Below are 25,769 nucleotides of genomic sequence, written 5' to 3' on the forward strand. Positions count from 1 at the left end.
TGTGTTACATGAATATGTAACCTCATAATTGTGATAATAATAATAATATTCTTTTATTCAACACTTGTTATGGGTCAGACATTGAGCTAAGTGCTTTCATGCATTATTATAGTTAACCCTTACAACAACCTCATACATTAGGAACTCCTATTGTCTTTATTTTCAAATGAAGAAACAGAGGCTGATGCAATTTGCCGAAGATTACAAAGAAAGTAATCTCTGGAGGTGGTACATAAACCGTGTTCCAAGTTCAGAGCCAGAGCCCTCAACAAGATGCCTCCAATTCCACATATTTCTTGTCTATTCTATCTCATTTTTATTTTCTGCTTTATTCAGTACTCCTGACTGATACATCATCTTAGATCCTTAGATTCAGCTTTTTTATGACATTTGTAGAAAAAAAGGCATTTGGCCTTCAAGGGAGGGGGGGATAAGAGAGGCAGAATGAGAGCACATCTGTACTCTGTGGCAAGCACTGGTGGTAGAGAAATGAGTTAGATACAGGCACTGCTCACATACATGCCTCAGAAAAGAAGGAAATAGAAGAGAGAGACGGTAGGTTGACTGGTAAAGTCTGAAAAGATTATATTGAAGTGGTGGACTTTGAAAGTACTAATGGAAAGAATTGTGTTCAGCAGATACATGATACTAAAATTATTATTTGGAATCGACTACAAAACTTACAGTATCAGAGAGACCTGGATGAGAGGGTGACCATGTGTGCAGTGGAGAACAGGGAATGAGAAAAGATTGTAGTTTAACATTTTTAAAAAGTTAAGCATGGAGGGAGGTAAGAATCTAGAAGAAGACAGGAGACTTAGAAATAATAAGTTACCCAGAGCAGACCCAGTGCTGGATGCATTTTATCCATCATGTCACTTCATCTTCACAGGAAAAATGCAGAAATCACCCTGGGCTCTTCCTGTTTCTCCGGAATACCTATGTTTAGGGCACAGGACGTGTCATATTCTCCTTTGTATACCCAATACTGACTAAGCACCAACACTGTAAATAGTAATGCAATAAAGGTTGAGGATGAATTCATAAATGCATGTAGGCAAAGTTAAGTGGACAGGAAAATGAACAATCAGAATTATTTAGAATCAAGAGGAAATGGGGGCCAGGCTTGGTGGATCACACCTGTAATCCCAGCACTTTGGGAGGCCGAAGCGGGCGGATCACGAGGTCAGGAGATCGAGACCATCCTGACTAACACAGTGAAACCCCGTCTTTACTAAAAATACAAAAAAATTAGCCGGGTGTGGTGGTGGGCACCTGTAGTCCCAGCTACTCAGGAGGCTGAGGCAGGAGAATGGCGTGAACCTGGGAGGCAGAGCTTGCAGTAAGCTGAGATTGCGCCACCACACTCCAGCCTGGACGACAGGGAGAGACTCTATCTCAAAAAAAAAAAGAAAAAAAAAAAGAATTGAGAGGGAAAAGGGGTAAATCAGTATTATAGATGATAAATTGGCTTCTTTATATCATTAAGTCATTAACCAAACAAAAATGATGACAAGTTATTCTTATCATTAAGATCACCTGGACACTATTGCTGTACCTGTAACTCATGGCATTGGAAAATAATTATTCTCCCATTCCCACTTCCATCAAGGGCTATTAACAAAATATGCAGGTTCCTGAATACATCTAACATGCATAGAATTAACACATCCCCATGGAGAGGGCTCATGAATGGTGATTGTTCTCTTAGCTGTATTCTTAATTGTGAAGGGGAGAGTAATAAGAACATTCATCAGGAAATATATAAATGTCCAATTCCAGTTTTAATGGGCAAATAGTAGAACAATTTGTTCCTTAGAGAGAAATGTAATGCATATCAGATCTTTCTCAACTCAAGGAGGTTCATTTGCAATAGATAAGTAAAAGGAATTCAGTTAAAGTTAGCTATTTTTCTATTTAATTTCTAGCTCTATTTTATATAATGCTAAAATATATTATTCTATTGTTACAGTTGCTTCTACAATACTTAGCCCCTCCTGCTACTTACCCATCCCCAGCCAGTAATTTTCTATTGCTGACAATGTAGTAAGAAGTTTATTTTGTGTCTGTATTCCATAGGGCTGCATTGAAACGACACTTAAAATAGTAACAATATTAATATCAGTAGCTAGTACTCATTAAGGGACTTAGCATGTACTTGTCACTGTGTCAGAACTTTGCATATGTTATCTTATTCATATTAACTTTAGCCCTGCAAAATGGGTACCATCATTTTATCCGTCTTACATGAAGAAATGAAGGAACTTGCTGACAAAATTACACAGCTGCTCTGCAGAAGAGCTTAGTTATCTGAAGGTAAAGACATTGATCTTCACTCTTCTGTCCTGCTTATTATGTACTGGCAAGATGGAAATAAAGAATAGTAGGAATCACTTGAGAGCATGCATGGAACAAAAAAGATAAAAATGTGTTTAGATGGAAATAACTTTTATTAGTCCATAAGTACAGGCTTTATTCTGGATTGATAAAAATAAGGCTCTAATGAACAAACTGCCTGAGTCTTCTATGAAAGGTGCATTATTAGGTCCTGTGGTTCACGCTGGTTCCAGTTTAGTAGGGAATTTTGCTGTCTGGATTCCTGAGGCACAGGCAAGACTTTGTAAAGAATTTGGCAGTGGCAAAGTTTACTAGTCTGGGTAAGACATATTGAAGAGCAACCATGAAGACCTGGATATAGGAAGCTGGCACAAGGAAAACTTTAAATATCAAGGCAGTGACCAAGAAATTGGGTAGAACTAAGCCTGTAAGCTGAATGTCTTCTGAGTTTAAGGCAAAACCTAAGGGCTTAAATGTCTTTCCCATTAAGACAAACAAAGATTGGTGGGGTAGGTTAAAGGAGGGACAGTCATTTACAGCATCTGAGTAAGTTTCTTTCATAGGATTTTCTTCAGTGAAATCTTCAGGTATTAAAACATAATAAAGATAGAGAAAGAAGTATTGCAAAATACCAATGCTTATTGAATTTAATGGTAGGTATGTAAGTGTTCATTGTATTGTTCTTTCAACTTGTCTGTTTGAATGTCTTCATAATAAAATTTGGGTCTGGGCATGCCTGTAATCTCAGCACTTTGGGAGGCTGAGGTGGGCAGATTGCTTGACCTCAGGAGTTCAGGACCAGCCTGGGCAAAATAGCAAAGCCCTGTCTCTACAAAACATATGAAACATATTAGCTGGGCATGGTGGCATGTGCCTGTAGTGCCCACTTCTCTGGAGGAGGCTGAGGTGGGAGGATGGCTTGAGCCCAGGAGGCAGATGTTGCAATGAGCGAATTCATGCCACTGCACTCCAGCCTGGATGACAGAGCCATATCCTGTCTCAAAAAAAAAAAAAAAAATTGGGGAACAAAATTTCGTGTTTCAGAGGCCTAGGGACCTTTGGTTCTATTATCTGGGAAATACCACTCAACATTTAAAAGGTCTGCAGCCATGGGATGATAGTTCCCATCTCTCATGTGTTGAGAATCTTCTATGAACACATCCTTTGAGCACCTGTGTCAGAAGAGGGGGTCATCTCATCTCAGTGGATGTGTGGCTCAGTGGGTGAGATCCATGATCATGGATAGCCAGGCTGGGCCATTATCTGGAGAGGGGTGCTCAAAGCTCTTCAGCCAGAACCTTGCTACCACTCTTGTCAAATTTTCTTTCTGCAAAAGCACGTGCACTGCTTCTGATGGCGCACAAGAGCTCTAAGTCTACTCATGCTCATATTTTGTGCTTGGTTAGCAAGAAATGTAAGCATGCACGCCAGCTGCTTAGCAAGCTTGCATTAAGGTACATTGGTGTTGGGGATTTCAGCAGATGAGATAAATATTTAGAAATATGGACCCTTTTTTTATAGACTAAGTTCTAACAGTCTTCATCCTGATTGGATCTCTGTTTTCCCGTCTCTAAAAGCACAGGATTGCAGCATACTCTTAGTTACTCCATTGCTTTTCAGGATGAAAATCATTCCAGGGGGTCTGGGAACAGATTTCTAATGCTATGCAGATAAATAAATGGACCCAAATGGGCAATCCAACCAATTTCCTTAACAAAGAGTAATGATAATGGAAGTTGGGTTTTAATTTGGACTTTTGTCAGTGGCTTCTCATTGAACCTTAAGCATATTTTCCAGGTTTTATTGTCCTCATTCATAGGAAGAGGGAGTGAATTAGATGCTATCAATATTTTCACCACCCAGTTATTCTGAGTCAATGATCAATCAATGTAAAATAATGTATAATCTATGAGAACAAAAAATGAAATCATATAGTTGTAGTAGCACAGTAATTGGTGGATAGAAAGTGCTCAATACCACTTAATATTTAATAAATCAATGGAAACATGGATAGCAAATTATAGAATTTTACCCTAGTTATCTTTGCATTGTTCTGTGAAGTAACACAGTAGTTTCTTTGTGTAGAACAAAAAGAGTGGGACTGAGAAAGCTCATTGAAAGGAATGGGAAAGGCCTAGGCCAGGCATGTCTAGAACGCAAAAGAAAACTGCTAAAGAAAATTCAAAGGATTGTCAAACAGTGTTGAGGACACAAACTTATAGTGGAGCCGGGTATCTCCAGCCATTGTATTTGACAGCTTGAGATCACGAGTAAGGAAATTAGATGCCTGGCATAGGACAGAGGTGGTCATGACAACTCTTAACTGAGACCCTCAAGCCCCAAGCCAAGTGCCTCAGTTGCAGCATGACTTCAATAATTTTCATTTAATAATGTGTTGTATGGTTCCCCTTAAACCAAGCCTCTCTTTTTCTTCTCATCATGTCTTATCACTCCTCTGTTTTCTTAACTTTATTTGAAGAGCTTCAGGAATAATTAAGCTATGAAGAGTGCTTTTTATTTTTTCTTTTCTTTTCTTTTTTTTTTTAGGTGGAATCTCACTCTGTCTCCAAGGCTGGAGTGCAGTGGTGCAATTTTGGCTCACTGCAACCTCTGCCTTCTGGGTTCAAGCGATTCTCCTGCCCCAGCCTCCTGAGTAACTAGGATTACAGGAGCGCTCGCTACCACACCTTGCTAATTATTTGTATTTTCAGTAGAGATGGGGTTTCAACATGTTGGCCAGTCTAGTCTTCAACTCCTGACCTCAAATGATCTGCCCACCTCAGCCTCCCAATGCGCTAGGATTACAGGCATGAGCCACTGTGCCCAGCCAAGTGCTTCCTTTTTTAAAAAAAAAAAAGAAGCTTAAAATTGCAGTTTGTGACCAAAGAATTTTGAAAGCCTTGAATACAAAATTCTCACTGTCTTAATTGATTTGGGCTGCTATAATAAAATATCATAAAATGGGAGGCTTTGTAAACAGCAGAAAATTATTTCTCACAGTTCTGCAAGCTGGGAAGTCCAAAATGAGATGATACCTTCTCACTGTGTCCTCACCAGGTGAAAGCAGCAAGGCAAACTATGGGCACTAATGCCATTAGATCCTGCCCTCAGGACCTAATCATCTCCCCAAAGGCTCTATCTCCCACTACCATTACATTGGAAATTAGTTTCAACTCATGAATTTGCGGGACACAGACATTCACAGGATACCACTCACCTTCACTCTTGGTCACTGTTGATAACTCAGGACAATCTAATTATAAAACTAAATACTTCCTGTAATTTACCAAACTATTTAGAGATTTCCATCAAGAGATATGGCTAGATGTGGGGAAGAATGGTTTCTTGGGAGTAGCTTAGCTGTAGACGTGGCAACAAAATACGTTCCAGTTGACTAGGCAGAAGAAATCCTAGCAATTTAAAAAGCAGATATTTAAAACAGACTGAACTATGGTCTATTCCAAAATAACATTGACCCAATTAGATCATTTTCAGAATAGTTTAAAGAAAAATGATATAGAAAATATAGAATTTTTTTTTGTGTGTGAGACATTGTCTCACTCTATAACCCAGGCTAAAGTGCAGTGATGCAATCTCGACTCACAGCAACCTCTGCTTCCTGGGCCCGAGTAATTCTCCCACCTCAGCCTCCTGAGTAGCTGGACCTACAGGCATGTGCCATCACACCTGGGTATTTCGTGTATCATTTTTGTAGAGGTGAGGTTTTGCCTTGTTGCCCAGGCTGTTCTTGAACTCCTGGACTCAAGCCATCCACCTGCCTTGGCTTCCCAAAGTGCTAGGATTACAGGTCGGATCCTCTGTGCTTGGCCTACAATTTTTTTAAAAAAATAATTTTAGGTTCAGGAGGTACAAGTGCAGGTTTGTATACTTGAGGTATATTGCATAATGCTGGGGTTTGCGCTTCTGTTGAGCCCATCACCCAAATGTGAAATAGAAAGCAGAATTCTATCAATGAACTCAGCTGAAGCTCAAGCAGGTAAAAATCATATTTAATCTGGTGTTGACATGCTCATCATAAAGAAGGTCACATAGATATAATTCAGACTATTATTCACTTAAAATAGGATATTTATTGGGTCTCAAAAACTAATGAATAATTACAATGGACAAGAAATCAGAAGACCTGCATTCTTGTCCAAAATTAGTGATTCTTCTCATCACTCATTTAAATGATTGCTAAATGTTTATTCTAGTTTCCCAAAGCCCATTAATTCTGTGACTTTGCTAATGTATGACATATATCCTTTTAGCACTTCCATCTCATTATGCATAAATGGTATTTAAAATATTTCAATTGCTCAAGAAACTGTATTTATCTCCTTGAAGAAAACCCTGATTTATTAAGAAATTGAAAATATAACATTCAGGTAGTACACAAAAGAGCAGTCAACTTGAATTATCAATTGATGACATGTTTTTGTGAGCATAACAGTGCACATTTTCATTTAAACTTAGAATCTAAATATAAGTTGGCTGTATATTATTTATGCGAAGTCATTAACATTACATCATACTTAATCACATTGAAAACTCTTCAACAAACACAGTAAAATACTTGTTGAATCATGAAATAATCCACGTTTCTTATTGACTCTTTAGAAACTATAGTTCTTATGAAAATAAAATTACCCCAATCCTACCACACAGAGATAACCACCACCTTGGTCTTGCTCTATATGCCTTTAAAGTATTTTTCTTTTAAAAAAGTATATATGTAGTTTATTATGAAAGCATTCATCTTATATATACAATTTTGTATCTTTTTAAATTAACAATGAATGTATAGTAAGCATGTTTGTCACATCAATAAAACCCTCCTCACCATCATTCTTCAACCATGATAGGACATATTTAAAATATATTTCTTTATCCAATATAGTATATGACTTACGGTTTTGACCTAAGATGAAATATTTGGTTGTGGGTATCAAATGCAGAACTATTATTTAAAATTTACTTTGTATTTTAATGAGTAATAGGCAAAATTATTTGTGACACGATTTATGATCTTATAGTTGTGCTGTTGTAATTTGTAGTCTCATTAGTTGAAGAAATGGCTCAGAGTATATACTCCTGCTGATTTTATTAGGACAGTTCTTATGGAAGGAATGACTTTCTTACGTTCTCAGTTGTAGCTGACCCATCTAAAAACAATTGTTTGTCTTTTCGTGTAAGGGGGGAGACTTTGACTTCACATATGTATACACCTCCCATATGTAACATTAGATCAGAAACTTGTCACTTCTGATTAAATGCTCACATTCTTAAAGAAAGATTCAACAGGAAGCAGAAGGTAATTCAGCCACCTCTTGCTTTGTACGTTCTGTCATTGGTAAAATGGCAAAGGATAATGCTAGTCTGTAATGAACTTAGACAGGCAGGATTTTATTAATTTTATCCTCTTCCTCTACTCTGAAAGTTTAACCACAGGATGACTGAGTAGTCATCTCACACTGAAATATATTTTATCAAACATTAATATTAATCAATTTTTAACTTGGATTTCCTAATTCATTTTCAGAGAGATATTGAGTGAATATATTTTGTCAAGCAGAACAAAAGAGATTTCATTAAGAATATAAGTCCTTCTGGCCAGAATGTGAGAACCTATTCTCTAAATTTTGTCAGTCTTCAAAGCACCTGTCTCCATCTGTATGTGAAAAAAAAAATGCATATGATGGACTGTTATAGAATGCAACCTCTTTAACGAGCTGCATTACTTTTTTAAAAGACATCCTTTCCATAATTTTCCTATAAGATTAAGAAGAGTAAATATATTTAGAATTAATTTCTGATATATTCAAGTTCACCTCCTTTTTTTTTATAGCAAGGAAAAGGGAGGCTCAGAGCAGGAAGTAATTGTGCCTAACATCCTAGAGACAATGGCAAACCACAGAGCAGAATCTCAAAATCCTAACTCTTAGCCCAGGGCTTGTTATTATTGTTGCTACTGCTACTGCTGGAGTTATTTAGTTACTTGGAGTCATCCTTGCCTGACTGATGTTAGAAAATAATTTAAATCCAAGTCAACAATAGCAGGATCAGAAATGCATCATTCTTCAGCCTTAGAAATGGAGAGACTTGTATTTAGCAACCCTAGGAAATAATCCAGGGCTCATTTTGTTGTGACCTTTTACTGGATTTTTAAATAAAAAACACTTAAAGAGGAAAAGCAAGTTTGCCTCTTTTCTTTTTTTTCTAAAATATTTCTGACCCATCATGTTCTGGTAGCCAATGGATCTCCTTGACTGTTGGCTACATGGGTCCCTAGTTGTTCTCACGTCCGTTGATTTCAGTGGAATGAAAGTTGGCTGTGGCAGCACTGAAACCAAAGTTGTGAAGGGGATTGCTGCAGGAAAGAGGAATGGTTGGAGACTCCAGAGGTTTTGAAGCAGGGAAGAAGCCAGCTGCGCTTCCAAGAAACGTGGGGATTTTATATTGCAGGCCTGAAGAATGTGTACAGTAGTGTTATGGAAGCAGACCTTGTCTGCAAAGAGGAAAATTATTGAAATCCATCGAGGACATTTTATTAATGGGCTTTTGAAAATATCTATATATAGCATTGTTATAGTTAGTACATTCAAAGGCAGTACTTGCATATTCCTGATTTCATTAGGAGTGAACCCTCTGAGTCACCAGAATACTGTGAACATGAAAAGAAGCCAGGTCTTCATTTTACCCTATTTTTTTTTAGCAAAGTATTTCCCAGTAGATGTTTAAAATTGTTGCTATTGTGTGTGTGTGCGTGCGTGTGTGCATGTGTGTGTGTCTTCATTTATAGGTATAGGTGTATATATATATATATATGTCTGTAGATATGTTTGTATATATGTGTGTATGTGTAGTACACACACGCATAAGGGCACGGTTTTTTTGTTTGTCTTACATTTAGACTGAAAAACAACAGAAGAGACTTCCATTGTTTCAAGCCTTGAAATAATGCAGATTGTTCTCAGCGTCGGTTTAATGATTACGTTTTCTCTAATTACATTTAGAGTAACTTTTGCATCACTTTGATTTCATGAAATCAGTAAATTTTGTTGGCAGCTTTTGCAGGCAGCTTACTTGGCAAATGGGAAAAATACAGAGTTAGACTAGTATAATGAGTTCACTTAAAGCAGAGTTTTAATTAGATAAAGGCATTCAAAGCAAATGCAAATGAATACTTGAGTCAGTTGTAGTAGTAGTAGTAACCTTTATTGGGTACTTTTATATGTCAAGCCCTGAATTATCTCATTTATATCAAACAATTTTGTGAAACAAGCTATTGTTATGTCCATTTTATAGTTGAGGAAACTGAGACTTGGGGGAATAAGTAACTTGCTAATGAGTTTCAGGGCTCAGATTGAACTCAAAGCCCATGATCTCAGTCACTTCCTCAAAGTCTGAAAGAATGCAATCTTCTTCCAAGTAAATGAAAGCAAAAGACTCTTGAGAAAGCAGGTACTGAAAATGTTGATGGATGAAGAAGAGTGAAGAGTCTAGATTTCCAAGGTCCCTTAAAAAGAATGGAGTAGTGATTCATCTCCCGTCTAGAGAGATTCCCCTCTAGAGAGTTGTCTTAGTCATCATTCATTAATGGATGAATATGGCTCTATTAGTTTTAAACAAGACTCCACAATATGGACCGATGCACTCTTTCTGGTTGGCCCATTGCTTTTCTTATAAATACAGCACATAAAGTACATTCCTCAGGTGTAACTTAATATGATAATTCCTTTTATCTATTATTCTTAAAGGGGTTTCTCTTATGCAACTACTTACACATGGAAGGTCATTTTGTTACACTTTTCTGAATGACCAAGTCTAAGTAAAAGCTACGTGCAATATAGTTTGTAATTTGAGGTATAGAAATTTTGAAAATCTGTTCTATTTCACAGTTCTACATCCATGTTGTTAAGTTTCAAAAAAACTCCAGTTAGGGAAAACTGATCATTGAAAGATTACATTAACCCTCAGTTTAATTAGGCAAAGATACCAAACTTTATTGGATGTTAGGAGGCCATGCAAAGTGGTCTGCAGGGAAATATCTCTGCATGACTTCTAAGGCTCCCAGAGACTCTGAAGGCCACCAGACAATTATCCTGCCCACAGGTTTTCTGCTTCATTGAAGAAACTCGGTTTTTTTAGATACAGGGTCTCACTCTGTCCTCCCAGTCTGGTGTTCTCATAGTTCAGGGCAGCTTCGAACACTTGGGCTCTAGCAAACCTCCTACCTCAGCCTCCCCAGTAGCTGGGACTACAGGTGCACACCACTACATCTGGCTAATTTTTAAACTTTTAATACAGATAAAGTCTCACTATGTTCCCCAGGCTGGTCTTGAACTCCTGTTCGCAAGTGATCTCCCTGTCTCAACCTCCCAAAGTGCTGGGATTACAGGCGTGAGCGACTATTCCTCTCCCCAAGAAATTTTATTCTTACTTTGTAATTCAAGTAGAAATTACCCAAATAACCTGTACATTTTAATTTCAAGGCTGCACAAACATCATTATCCCTTTGAGTTTCTTGATTCTATATTGAGCATCAATAATCATTCTAAAGGGGAAATCAGAAAGTACTGGACCAATAGCTATTCTCTAACTGTCAAGCAACTAGAAAAGTACCTCTGGCTACCAGAATATTGGGAAAGATCCCAAAGTACATGAAGAAAATCTATACTTATTTTCTATAATAAGTAACAGGAGTTTCAGACTTATTTCCCATGGGGAGAAAAAAATAGGTAGAAGATTAAAAAATTACACAACCTATGGAAGTTACAGCCAAAAATGTTTGTTAAAAGACTTTTTGTAAAAGTTTTAATCACTTGCTTTGCTAATGGATGTTCAGGGAAGATTTCTACCTCATTCCTGTCTCCTTATTTTGGAGATCACATATAAAGCAAGCTTTTCCTTGAAAAACCAAACCAGTGTAATAGGTTAATGACTCAAATCACATTCACCACATTACAAAATGCTCAAGCTATTTTACTTCTCAGAAGTAGCTCATTATCTGCACTCTTATGGACAGAATAAAAGGCAACAACATGCTAAATGGCCGTAAATCCCTAGAGAAAGATACTAATTCCTTGTTGAATTGTTCCCACTAGCCACAATGGAGAAAATAATTAGGACTTTATATTTTAGCAGCTGTAACAGGCTGACAACTAAAAGAAACTGTTGAAAAGACCAGGATAAAGACCAAATCTTCTGGCATAAAAATACTAGGAGGCATCTGTGCATTTTACATCATTGCATAATAAGGCCAAACAACACAAAACTTAGAATAGCAGTATTGCAATGTGTTAAGAGTATGGGCTGGGGACCTGACTGCCTTGCTTTAATACCTTTAGCTGTGCTCTATCTTTCTAAGCTTCAGTTTCCTCATCAGTGAAATAGGGCTTAATAGTTCCTATCTTGTAAGATTACTGAGGGGATTAAGCTACAAAAAATGCTTGTAAAGAATTTACTAAAGTGCCTGGCATGTAAGTTGTTTGTAAAGATTAGTCGCTATTATTAGCGTCACTGCTGGTAACAGCCTTGACCTTTTCTGCATTTTTCGTCAGGATAAGAGGGAGATGACTTTTTTTTTTTTTTTGCGAGAGAAAATGGGGGTGGTAAATTCTTATTATGTATCAATACCGTGCCTGGCTCTGGAGATACAGGAAGATAAATGACACATCCAGTCTCTGTGACTCAAAAACTTGGAGGCTAGTGGGAGAAGAAAATACGTAACAGATGATGAGATGTAGGATAGGCTAAGTAAGAGCCAAAATCTGGAGTCAAAGACACAGGGGTTGTTTTACGGGCCATGTGTCTTTCATAAGTCAACTAACAACTCTCAATCCAAAATAGTATTATCATTTAACTTAAAGGAATTTGGTCAAAAGTAAATAATAAATCATTGCATTTTTAAAGAAAAGTGAACTGAAGCTTAGACAAATTCAGTAACTTGTTCAAAGTTGTACTAGTAGTATACACGTCAAAGATGGGGATAGGTTCCAAGTCTGTTTGACTCCAGAGTCTGTGCCTTTCATAATGATTTAATGGGTTGAATGTGAAGAAATGACCCCATGCATGCAGTTGGAAGTGGCAGAGCAGACAAGGACGTACTCAGAATTCTCTTAAGAGGAATAGTTGAATGCAATTATTCACTTTCATTACCTAAATATTAGGAATGTCTGTACGGTGTTCCAGAAAGAAGCCAGAAAAAATAATAATAAACTCTAATTTATGTTTAATAAAATAGGAACACTCCAGGTAAGTGAATCATCGAAGCTTTAGTTCATTTATCCATCAATCCATCCAATCAAGTCCTGAGTGAGCACCTCTTGTTGCTCTAGGTGGAGGATAGAAGGTACAGTAGTGAATAAGCTACATATAATCCTTACTCCATAAGCTTGTACTTGGAGAAGGAAAGATACAAACTACCAGCAAAAGAGATATTTAATGATAATGATAAGGTTTATAAATTGTGATGAATTGAATTGTGGAAGTTAAACATAATAATATGATAAAGAGTTACTGGAGGAGAAAGTGGAATCCTACTTTAGGAGGTGATATTTGAATTGAAATATCATCACTAAAGATCGGTATTGATGATTTTGTCAAACTCTGTGAAATATTTGAAGAGATTTATTCTGCAGCAAATATGAGTTATCAATGGCCTATGGCACATCTCTTAGGAAATTCTGAGAGCATGTACCCAAGGTGGTCAAGACACTACTTGGTTTTTATACATTTTAGGGAGATACAAGGCATCAATTAATACATGTAAGATGGACATTGGTTTGGCCCAGAAAGGTGGGGCAGCGGGAGGCTTTCAGGTAATGGATTCAAATATTTTCGGATTGGCAATTGGTTGAAAGAGTCATTATCAATAGAAAGAATGTCTGGGTTGTGATAAGGTGTTTTCAAGACCAAGGTTTTATCATGCAGATGAAGCCTCCAGATAGCAACTTTCAGAAAGAAAATTGTAAATGTTTCTTATCAGACTTAAAGAGTCTCTTCTATTTGTAATTGCAAAAGGGAAGAGGCTGTAATGAGACATGTCCAACTCCCCCTTCCCATCATGGCCTGAACTAATTTTTCAGGTTAACTTTGGAATGCCCTTGCTGAGATGAGGGATCCATTCAGATGGTGGGGATTGGGGGGCTTAGAATTTTATTTTTAGTTTACATTCAAAAAGCACAGATCTGAGGAATGAGTGTTCCAGTTAGAAAGAATGAAAATACAGTAGTCCTAACGGCAGAACAAACTCCTGTGCTTGCAAGAAGAGAAAGCCAACTACTTTACCCTGAACTTTATGTTCCCTCTCTTTCCTATCACTGCCTTTTTTATTCTTTATAACTACATGCATTATGTGTTTACTATTTAATGGCCTGTCTCCACTAGAATATAAGCTCTGTGAGAGTAGAAACCTCTGCTTTTTCCCCAACTGTTTGTACCCCAGCATCTTGAGGAGTGCACATCCTACAAGAGCCAATTTAAAAAGTTTGCTGAATGAATATATGTATGCATGAATGAGTAATTGCCATTTCGCCACAGCACTTTTCTAGTTTATCAGTCTGACTCCTGACTCTGTTTGTCAGTTTGTGGGATCTGAGGTTTCTGCAGGGTTTATCTTAAATTGATTTATTACTCTGTCTGTCAGTGAATGCAATTCATGCAAAATAGGGTCAAACAATGGATTTGCATACTGCGGTAAATTAAGAGGAGTAAAAAGAGAAGCATTAAATCAAACTGATATTATTTAAAACCCAATTATCAAAGACTATTATGTTTAAATGAGGTGAAAAAAATCTGATTGTCCTATCTAGTAGAAAATGTGTGGCATTTCACCGTATTGGTAAGAAACTTCATTAGTAGTGAGACTGTGCTTCAGCTGATGTCAATTTCAACAGCTGATAAGAAGACATTTTAAAGATAGGATCAGCAATTGTCATGAATTCAGTTTCCCATATTATAAATTAAGTGCAAATATGAGTTGACTGTGTTAAAATTTCCATTGGCATGGCATTTTCTTATGTTATGTTATCATTTGCAATCACTGCGATATTCTCAAAGATATACAGAAATGTCAAAGTAGAGGGAATTGTACTGTGGTAGAATCTAGGTGACCCATATTAGCCTTCTAGCATAGAATGAGTCAATGAGAAAACCCTTTCTAGTGAGAGCCAGTGCTTTTCAGAAACATGTCTCAGAAACTTCATTACAGCTAAGTTCAAAGGGATGTTCTCTTTTATTCATGATAATCAAATGTTATATGACTAAAATGTATGTAACATTTTATTGATTGCAGAGCAGTGGTATCATATTATTTCATTGGCATAGGGTATGTCTTTATGTAATTTGGAGTATCTTGCCTATCCTTCAGAAGGACTGTGTGTTTCTGTGCGTGTGCATGCACATGTTTGTAAGGAATGAAAGGAGAATACTACCTGGGGAAAAAGAAAACACATTTGCTCACAACAGTATTTTTTCCCAAATATTAAATATTTAAGCCCATTCGACTGGACCTATACATTGATTTTCCCTTTGGGAAGTTAGACATAACATGAGGATTAGTCATATACCAATGTAAACAAGGCTTATGATGTGATAATGAGAAACACTTTTTCCTGCCCAAATTGGCTCTTCTTAGCTAATTTAGTGTGTGAATAAATTATATTTCTTACTGCTACACTAATATGATTCATTAAGGGTTAATTTGTGGAGCCTCCCTAAATTACTGCTCTACTCATTGGTCATCACCCCTGATGATGGGATGAGACAAACCACATATCTGGCCCTTATTTGATGGCAGGTGAAGTTACCGAGGAGGAGAAAAATGCTGTGTCCACCACATGGGTGGCCAGGGGCTGGGCAGAGCTATGCATTGAAAAAACAGAGGAGAAGAACAACACAAGTGTGAAAATGAGCTTTGCCTAAATTCTAAGCAGGAGAAAAACAGGTTTTAATCTGAAAGACCAAGTTCCAAATAATATGGATTATCAGATATTCTGATTTGGGGAACCTCAAACTCTGGACTCACCTATGGAGCTGAATTAAATCTGTGTCACTAAATAGGTTTTAGGTCTAATATTTATTTTATTGTGAAAATCTCAGGCATCTTAGACAAGGAAGAGGCTATATCCCTGGGCCACTTTACTTTCTTGTGATTTTGATTTTTTAGTATCCTGCTCAGGCTTCTGTTTGTTCTATCATAAATAGGATCCTTGGCTCACCTTTGTTATTTGTAGTATTTTAAAATTATGAAAAAGTGTTATTGTTATTGGAATTATTATTGTTCAGTGACAATGTTCCTTAATCACAAAAAGCTATTTTATCCTTGCAAGTTGTCAGTTTCTGTAGGCATGGATAGAACAGAGTGTAAAATATACATAGAACTAAATTTAAAATAGATCATTGTTGTAGTTGCTGACAACAAAGATTTGGTGGGGGAGAAGAATAGGAAGCAGGGAGGGGAGGGTGTAATTCTGTATTCTAGGTGCTATCCAGTTATTGCAGACACAATTTTATGTTCAGGAGAACATCAGGTTAAGGGCTTACCTCTGTAGATAGCGTTTACTTCAAACCAGGTACTGAACGTGAATGTATTCCTTATATGAGCCATGACATCTCTGTACTTCAAAATGTGCCTTTCATTTTCTTATTTTTCCCACTGCTCTGTGGTAAAGGGGACCAACTGAATCAAGAGAGATTTGGGGACACTAGACTTTTTGATGTCTTTGGTTAGCACCATCTGCATGAACAGATGGGGAAACATGTCACAGGGCTAGAAGGGGACTCCGAGATCAAAAAAAAAAAAAAAAAAAAAAGAGAGAGAGAGAGAAATGAAAAGGGAATGAGGGAATGCAATGGCAGGGTAAAGCAGATTGAGTGTCAGTGGCTGGGAATTCTTTGCAACCTGACCCAGGTAGTGGTCACTGAATGACCGCCACCTGTGGAGTCCAGGGGTCCCCAGGACAGTGCTGCCCAGCATTACAGCAGGCATATTGCTCAGCAGTAGGAATGGGCACATACCTCTGTTTCTCTGTGCTGACAAGAGGAGATCCCTGATGCTGTCAGTTACAACTCCTCAGGGAGGACAGCATGGTTTCATTTCCATTAAGTTTTCCATGTGGCTACAGGCCAGTAAAAGGGCTGCCTCAGTGTCCTGGTGGAAGATTCTGCACAAGAGTGGGTACCTCATCATCACTAATTTCCCCCAAGTTGACAAAAAGCATATACTTTTGCTCATGATACTTTTCTTACTTACATGTTTCTTTATTTTTTTATTCGTTCATATGTTTATTCAGTCATTCCATTTTTATTTTATTTATTTAAAAAAGTAAATTTGTAGGGGTACATAGTAGGTATATGCATTTATGGATACATGAGATGTTTTGATAGAGGCATGAAATGTGAAGTAAGCACATTATGGGCAATGGGTTTTCCATTGCCTCAAATATTTATCCTTTGAGTTACAAGCAATCCAATTACACTCTTTAAGTTATTTTAAAATGTACAATTAAGTCACCATTGACTATAGTCACCTATAGGTCTTACTCATTCTTTCTATTTTTGTATGCAATAACCATCCCCATCTGCCTCCTCCCACCCCAGTTAGCCCCCCATTACCATTCTTAGCCTCTGGTAATCAATCTTATACACTCTATGTCTATGAGTTCAATCGTTTTGATTTTTGGATTCCCCAAATATGTGAGAACATGAGATGTATATTTTTCTCTGCATGGCTTAATTCACTTAACATAATGATCTCCAGTTCCATTCATGTTGCAAATGAATGGATCTTATTCCTTTTTATGGCTGAGTAGGACTCTATTGTTTATAGGTATCACATTTTCTTTATTCATTCATCTGTTGATGGACACTTAGGTTGCTTCCAAATCTTAGCCATTGTAAACAGTGCTGCAACAAACATAGGAGTGTAGGAATCTATTTGATATAGGAATATACGAATTTCCTCTTTTGGGTATATACCCAGCAGTGCGATAGCTGATCATATGGTAGTTTTATTTTTAGTTTTTTGAGGAACCACCAAACTGTTCTCCATAGTGGTTATACTAATTTACAATCCCACTAGCAATATACGAGGATTCCCATTTCATCACATCCTCATCACCATTTGTTATTGCTTGTCTTTTGGATATAAGCCATTTTAACTGGTGTGAGATGACATCTTACTGTAGTTTTGAATTACATTTATCTGATGATCAGTGATATTGAGAATCTTTTTATATTCCTGTTTGTGATTTGTATGTCTTCTTTTGAGAAATGTCTATTCAAATATTTTGCCAATTTTTTAGCAGACTTTTTCCTATACAGTTGTTTGAGCTCCTTATATATTCTGGTTATTGATTCCTTTTCAGATGGGCAGTTTACAAATATTTTCTCTCATTCTTTGGGTTGTCTCTTCACTCTGTTGAATGTACCCTTTACTGTGCAGATGCTTTTTAACTTGATGTGATCCCATTTGTCTATTTTTGCTTTGGTTGCCTGTGCTTGCAGGTACTGCTCAAGAAGTCTTTGCCCAGACCAATGTCTTGGAGATTTTCCCCAATGTTTTCTTGTAGAAATTTCACACTCGAAGTCTTAAAGTCTTTAATCCACTTTGATTTTATTTTTGTATATGGTGATACATAGGAGTCTAGTTTAGTATTTTGCTTGTGCATATACAGTTTTACCAGCACCAGTTATTGAAGAGATTGTCTTTTCGCCAGTATGTGTTATAGGCACCTTTGTCAAAAATGGGTTTACTGTAGGTGTGTGGATTTGTTTCAGGGGCCTCTGTTCTGCTCCATTTGTCTATGTGTCTGTTTCTATGCCAGTATCATGCTGTTTGGTTACTAGAGTACTGTAGTATATTTGGAAGTCAAGTAATATGATTCCTCCAGTTTTGTTCTTTTTGCTTAGAATAACTTAGAATGACTTTGGCTATTCTGGGTCTTTTGTTGTATTGGGGCCTGTATCTCTGTTTGCTTCTAATAATATTTGCCTTATGCATCTGGGTGCTCCAATGTTGGGTGCATACGTATTTACAATTATTATATCCTCTTGCTAAATTGACCCTTTATCATTATATAATAACCTTCTTTGTCTCCTGTAGTTTTGATGTTGAAATATATTTTGTTGGGTATAAGTATAGCTACTACTGCTCTGTTTTGGTTTTCATTGGCATGGAATACCTTTTTCATTTATTTGTTTTCAGTCTATGTGTGTCTTTATAGTTGAAGTGTGTTTCTTCTAGGCAACAGATCAATGAGTCTTATTTTTTCATCCAGTCAGCCAGTAATGTGTTTTGATTGGAGAGTTTAATCCAGTTACATTCATGTCATTATTGATAAATAAGGACTTACTCCTACCATTTTGTTATTTGTTTTCTGGTTGCTTATGGCATTCTCTTCTTTCTTTCCTTCCTGTCTTTCTCGTGAAGGTGATTTTCTCTGGATATGATTTAGTTTCTTGCTTTTTATTTTTTGTGTATACGTGGTATTTTTTTTTCGGTTTGAGGTTACCATGAGGCTTGCAAATAGTATTTTATAACCCATGTTTATGTGATTGTTTATATTTTGTTTTTTCCCTACAACTTTTAAGTTCTGGAGTACATGTGCTAGATGTGCAGGTTTGTTATGTAGGTAAACATGGGCTATTGTGGTTTGCTGTACAGATCAACCCATCACCTAGGTATTAAGCCCAGCATCCATTAGCTATTATTCCTTATGCCCTCCCTCCCCCTACCCCCACCAATGGCAGGCCCTCGTGTGTGTTGTTCCCCATCACATGTCCATGTATTCTCATCATATAACCCATTATTTTAACCTGATAACAACTTAGCACCATTTGCATAAGCATACAAGCAGACAAGCAAAAAGAAAACTGATAAAAATTCTACTCTTTAACTTCGTCCCCCTACTTTTAAACTTTTTGTTTTTTCTATTTATATCTTATTATACTGACTATGTCTTGAGAAGTTGTTGTAGTTATTATTTTTTATTGATTCATCATTTAGCCTTTCTACTTAGGAAAAGAGTACTTTACACACCCCAGTTACATTGTTATAATATTCTGTATTTTTCTTTGTACTTTCTATTATCAGTGAGTTTTTTTACCTTCAGATGATTATTTATTGCTCATTATTGGCCTTTTTTTCTGATGGAAGTACTCCTTATAACATTTCTTGTAAGACAGGGCTGGCATTGATGAAGTCCCTCAGTTTTTATTCATCTGGGAAAGTCTTTATTTCTCCTTCATGTTTAAGAGATATTGTCATTGGATACACTATTTTAGGCTAAAAGTTATTTTCTTTCAGCACTTTAAATATGTCATGCTGCTGTCTCTTGGCCTGTAAGGTTTCCACTGAAAAGTCTGCTACCAGACATATTGGAGCTTCATTGTTATTTGTTTGTTTTTCTCTTGATGCCTTTAGGATCGTTCATTTATCCTTGACCTTTGAGAATTTGATTATTAAATGCCTTGAATTAGCCTTCTTTGGGTTAAATCTGCTTGGTGTTCTTTAACCTTCTCGTACTTGGATGTTATCTTTCTCTAGGTTTGGGAAGTTCTCTATTATTATCACTTTGAATAAACTTTCTCTTCCTATCTCTCTACCTCCTCTTTAAGGCCAATAACTCTTAGATTTGCCCTTTTTAGGCTGTTTGTGAGATTCCATAGGCATACGTCAGTGTTTTCCACTCTTTTTTCTTTTGTCCCCTCTGACTATGTATTTTCAAAGAGCCTGTTTTCAAGCTCACTAATTTCTTCTGCTGCTTGATCCATTCTGCTATTAGGGGACTCTGTTGCATTCTTTGGTATGCCAATTGCATTCTTCCACTCAATTTTTCTCTGTCTAAAAGGTCACACATCTCTCTTTCTCCAGGATTGGTGTCTGGTGCCTTATTTCATTCATTTGGTGAGGTCATGTTTTGCTGGATGGCGTTCATGACAATAGATGTTCTTCGGCATCTGGACATTGAGAAGTTAGCTATGTATTGTGGTCTTCAGGGTCTGGACTTATTTGTAACTGTCTCTCTTGGGGAGGCTTTCCAGATATTTGAAATGATTTGCGTGTTGTGATCCAAGCTGTATGTGTTTGAGGGAGCACCTCAAGTCCAGTAATGATGTGGTTCTTGCAAACTCATAAAGGTACCACCTTGATCGTCTTAGACCAGATTCAGGAGAATTCTCTGGATTACCAGGCAGAGTCGTGTTCTCTTCCCTTACTTTCTCCCAAACATACAAAGTCTCTTTCTCTGTTCTTAGCACCTCAAGCTGGGGGTGGAGTGATACAAGCACCCCTGTTGCCACCACCACTATGACTGTGTTAGGTCAAACCTAACGCCAGGACAACGCTGGGTCTTGGCCAAGGCCTGCTGTAGCCACTCCCTGTCTACTGCCTTGGTTCATTCAAGGCCCTAACCCTCTACAATCAGCAGGTGGCAAAGCCAGCTGGGCCTGCATCTTTCCCTTCAGGGCAGCAAGGCCCCCAGGCCCCAGGTGGGTCCAGAAGCGCCTTGCAGTACTCAGGGACTGGAGCCAAAAAACTTAGAAGTCTACCTGGTGTTCTGTTGTGTTGCAGCTGAGCTATCACTCATACCATAAGACACAGTCTTTCCTATCCTTCCCTCCCCTTATCCAATGACAGAATAGCCTCACCCTTACCCACACCACCCCAGGCTATGAGGAGTACTGCCAAACTATTGTCATTGTTCTCCTAAGGTCCAAGGTCTCTTAAGTCATCTTGTGGTGAATGCTGCCTGGCCTGGGACTCAACCTTCAGGGTAGTGGATGCCCCTCTGGCCCAGGGCAGGTCCAGAAATGCTGTCCAAGTGTCAGGGACCCTGGAATAGCGGAATAGGGGACCCCAAGAGCCCACTTGGTGCTCTGCTCCCCTGTGGCTGTGCTGTTACCTGAAGCCAGCAAGATTCAAAGGATAACCCAAGGTCCTCAGTGTGTAGTACCTGGGTATCACTGCTGGTTAGTCAAGGCCTAAGGGCTCTTCAGCTAGCAAGTGATGAATGCTGCCAGGACTGGGTCTTTTCTTTCAAGGCAGAGCGTTCCCTTCTGGCCCAGGATGTGTCTAGATATGTTGACTGGGAGCTAGTGCTTGAAATGGGGGACTCATAACTGAGCAGTGGCCTATCCTACTATGGCTGGGCTGGTATTCAAGATGCAAGACAAAGCCCTCCCACCTCCTTCCTCTCCTCTCCTCAAGCAGAAGGAAGGGGTCTCTTTTGGAGCCACAAGCTGTGCAGCCAGGGCTTGGGTGGAGGGGTGGTGATGCCAACACTCCACTGACTATCCCAGCTGCTGTCTCAGTATGTCACATACCCTCTCTCAGTCCACTGTCTCTGGGCCTAAATCCGCCCTAGGACTCACAAAATAGTTGCAGCCCTTATGGCCTAGACTGCTTTTTAAGTTTACTTGGAGACTCAGAGTACTGCAGCCCTTGAGAGCAAGGTTTGTGGGAACTCAAGTTTGGACTGCTGGGATCGGTGATTCCCCTCTGGCTAGGGCTGGTTTAAATGCTCCCTCTGTGGGCAGGTATCAGCTGAGTTTGGTCTGGTTTTCCTTTCTATTCTAACAGGACAGCACTGAATTTGGTGCCTCAAAATTGCTGTGTTCTCCCTCCCCCAGCAACCAGAGATGCTCTCAGCACTACTCTAAGACAGGTAGGGATGGGGAGGGGGTGGCGCTAGCAATTCAAACCCTTTTCTCCATCTCTTCAGTGCCTCTTTCAGCAATATGAAGTTAAAAACAGGTACTATGAATGCTCACTTGATATTTAGTTCTTATGAAAGTGTATTTTTCTGTGTAGATAGTTGTTAACTTGGTGTCCTTGTGAGGGGAACAATCAGTGGAGCTTTCTATTCTGCCATCTTGCTCTTGTTCCACTTCCCTCAATCATTCTTTTTTTTTTTTTTTTTTTTTTTTTTGACAGAGTCTTGCTCTGTCACCCAGGCTGGAGTGCAGTGGTGAGATTCCGGCTCACTGCAACCTCCGCCTCCCAGGTTCAAGCAATTCTCCTGCCTCAGCTTCCCTAGTAGCTGGGATTACAGATGTGTGCCACCATGCCCAGAAAATTTTTTTGTATTTTTAGTAGAGATGGGGTTTCTCTATGCTGACCAGGCTGGTCTCGACCTACTGGCCTCATAATCTACCCGCCTTGGCCTCCCAAAGTGCAGCAATTGCAAGCGCGAGCCACTGCGCTCAGCCTCCAATCATTTGTTTTAATTCAGGTTTATTGAATAGTTATTTTCTGCCAGGCACTATACTAAATATTTTACAAGCTTTTCAATCCAAGACGTGGCTATTTTTACACACGAGGAAAGTGAATCTCAGAACGATTAAGTAATGTTCCTAAAGTCACACAGAGGGCAATGGTAGAGCTAAATATTGGATCCAAGTCTCTTTGACTCCTGAAATTATAGCAGTTACTCTGTATTGCCCCTCTTACCTTTATCTTTCTATGAAATCATGGTATTATAATTGACAAAAAGATCCTCTTTATATTGGAAGATATATAATGTGTGAATGATTAGCTTTATTAGTTATAGCTCCTATGTTAAAGAAAATAAAATCTATAAATTCAAGCCACATATGTTGTAGGCAAGAAGTTTTGCTGATATATTTATTCAACTTAGGATATTACTGTTCCGTGTCTACCATATCGAGAGGCTAGATGGGCTGCTAAGGTTTGCAACATAAATTGTTGATATCGTGTAAAATTATGTGCTTGTAGAAATATGAGGCAATGGATGTCATTATTGGGCCCTCTGCCCACCATCCTGTACTAACTTATTCAAAAATTGTATTTTTATCTCTTTCCCACCCTCTTCCCTCCCACCTCCTTTTAATAACGGTAAGAATTTCTTTTCTGGTTACCTAAATGACACATGTTCATCCTAGAAAATTTGGAATGTAAATAATTGTAAAGTGTTAAATGTTAGAAAAAAATACCCTATAATTATACCTTTAGAAATACTCATCACTAACAGGTTAGGCAGAATTTCCTTCCGTATTCTTTGAATAAATGTTTTTTATTTTCACAGAAAATTGTGATTATATGTCTATTTAATAATTTGCTTTATTCACTTATTATGTGGTTAATATTTATTCCTTTTTATGCAGTTTTATCTTGAAGGCTACATAATCTACCATATTTGTGTGTAATTCTGTATTTGGCCAAAAATCTGCTTTGTAATATTTAAGTGTGTTCCAACTTTTTACTATTTTAGTGCTGTCATTGATACCTTCTCTTTGATTTTCCATTTTTTGATTATAATTTTTAGTATTGACTAGATTTTTCAAAACTTGTATAATTTTCATAAGGGAAATAAAGTGCTGTTTTTAAGAAGAGAGAATTCTATAATAATAACTAGACCCATGTGTATGAACATTTTAATGCTTTTGAAACACAGACATCTCTATATAACACTGCATTGTGATAATGATAACAACCTGACTTCTGACCCAGTTGGGGAATGGGGCATGCTTGTTCATCAAACCAGAGTCGCAATGCAGAGAGAACTTTGCACTACTCTGGATATAGTGGGCTGATATCCAGATTTCTAGTTCCCTCCTGCAAAATCATCTGATTTCATTGGCCACTGTGGCCTCATTTGTAAAATAGTTATAATAGCTTATTTGCCTCCAGGATACCTAGCTACCTAGGGCACGTAGGTCCCATCAGATGAGGAGGTGTAAAAAATAAATAAATACATTTTCTAAGTAATCTGTTTGGTGTATGCTTATGGGGTGATGGGGAGGGGGTGACAAGTACACTGAGACATAGGGACAACTTAAAGACTTAGGTTACCCAGATAAAGTAGTGTGTGAAGAAGAGCAGAGGGAAGGGGATTCCAGGTAGAGGGAACAGCATATGTGATGAATGAAAGTAAAGGAAGAAAGGTAAGTAAAAGAATTTGAGAAAGGCCGGAACATGGGCTATGAGCTGGGGAACTATGAGAAATGAGAGTTTAGAGAGCGAAGAAGAGTCTTTTGTTAGTAATTTTTAAGAGCTTGGACTTTATCTTTAGGGGAAGGGATGTCACTGATAATTTTAATCAGAGAGTACATGATCAAATTTGCATTTACTTGTCTTTTTGATAACCTAGAAATCAATTTAGAATTTTTGAGTTCTTAGGTCTTGACTACAAATAAATAACATTTATTATTGTAATGAAAATTTTCTGAACTGTTGGTTACAAAGTGTCAGTTGATAGAATAATAAATGTAAACCATATAATATTAAAATTTTCTCAGTTCATGAGCTGAACTGTTGGTTACAAAGTGTCAGTTGATAGAATAATAAATGTAAACCATATAATATTAAAATTTTCTCAGTTCATGAGCTGAACTGTTGGTTACAAAGTGTCAGTTGATAGAATAATAAATGTAAACCATATAATATTAAAATTTTCTCAGTTCATGAGCTGAATTTAGCCCTGAGATTTACATCAGAGTGATACTTGGGTGCACATTTTGTCTAAATGCACAATACATTATTTTAATATTTAGAAATCCTTCCCTGGTGCTTTTTCTTTGAAAATATTACACTAAAATTCGAATACATAGGAAAAGATAATGAGATATTTCAGTAACATTTTCATCATGATAAATAAATATCAAGCATCAAGACAGAGATTTAGCATGTTTTAAGGAAATCTATAACATTTTCTAAGAAGTTTAACTCCTTTTTGTAAAGGATTGACAAATAGATGAATGATACTTTCATAGAAACATACAGGAAGATAATTACTTTATAAATTATTTTTCAATATTTGAATATTAACAGAGAATCATCCTGCAGGGTTCTTCCAATAGGAAAGAACCTGTAAATAAATTAATAATGAATTTTTAGGGACAATTTTAATAAAGTTGAATGAATGTTTATTTGGTAAGTAATCAAGAATTGATGAGAAGAGGGTAATTCAAAAAAATAATAAGCATAATTGTTTTATATTTATTTTTCTTTCTTTTTTTATTTTTATTTTTTGGAGGCAGGATATCACTCAATTGCCCAGGCTGGAGTGCAGTGACAGGATCACAGCTCACTGCAGCCTCAACCTCCCCAGCCCAAGGGATCTTCCCACCTAAGTCTCTCGGGTAGTTGGGACTACAGGCAAGCACCACCCTACCCGACTAATTTTTTTTTTTTTTTGCATTTTTAGTAGAGACAGGGTTTTGCCATGTTGCCTAGGCTTGTCTCAAACTCCTGGGCTCAAGCACTCTACCCGCCTCAGTCTCCCAAAGTACTGGGATTACAGGTGTGAGCCATCACACCTGGCCATAATTCTGTTTTCGTATGGCCAGAGGTCAAAGAAATTACTGTCAAAGAATTACTGGAATTACCGTATAAATTAGTAAAAGTGATTTTGTTTAACACCTTGGATGTTTATCTATAGATATATACATGTTTCTCAATGTATATA

The 25,769-nt window shown here is 37.6% G+C and overlaps 1 protein-coding gene across 3 annotated transcripts in view; it reads left to right on the top strand.

Moving 5' to 3' along the window:
• Positions 1–25,769, top strand: part of GABRB2 (gamma-aminobutyric acid type A receptor beta2 subunit) — a 257,751-nt gene that overhangs the window by 89,935 nt on the left and 142,047 nt on the right. The gene's annotated exons all lie outside the window — the stretch shown is intronic.

The sequence above is a fragment of the Nomascus leucogenys genome, chromosome 2 (genome assembly GCF_006542625.1).
Source record: "Nomascus leucogenys isolate Asia chromosome 2, Asia_NLE_v1, whole genome shotgun sequence".
In the NCBI taxonomy this organism is placed as follows: Eukaryota; Metazoa; Chordata; class Mammalia; order Primates; family Hylobatidae; genus Nomascus; species Nomascus leucogenys.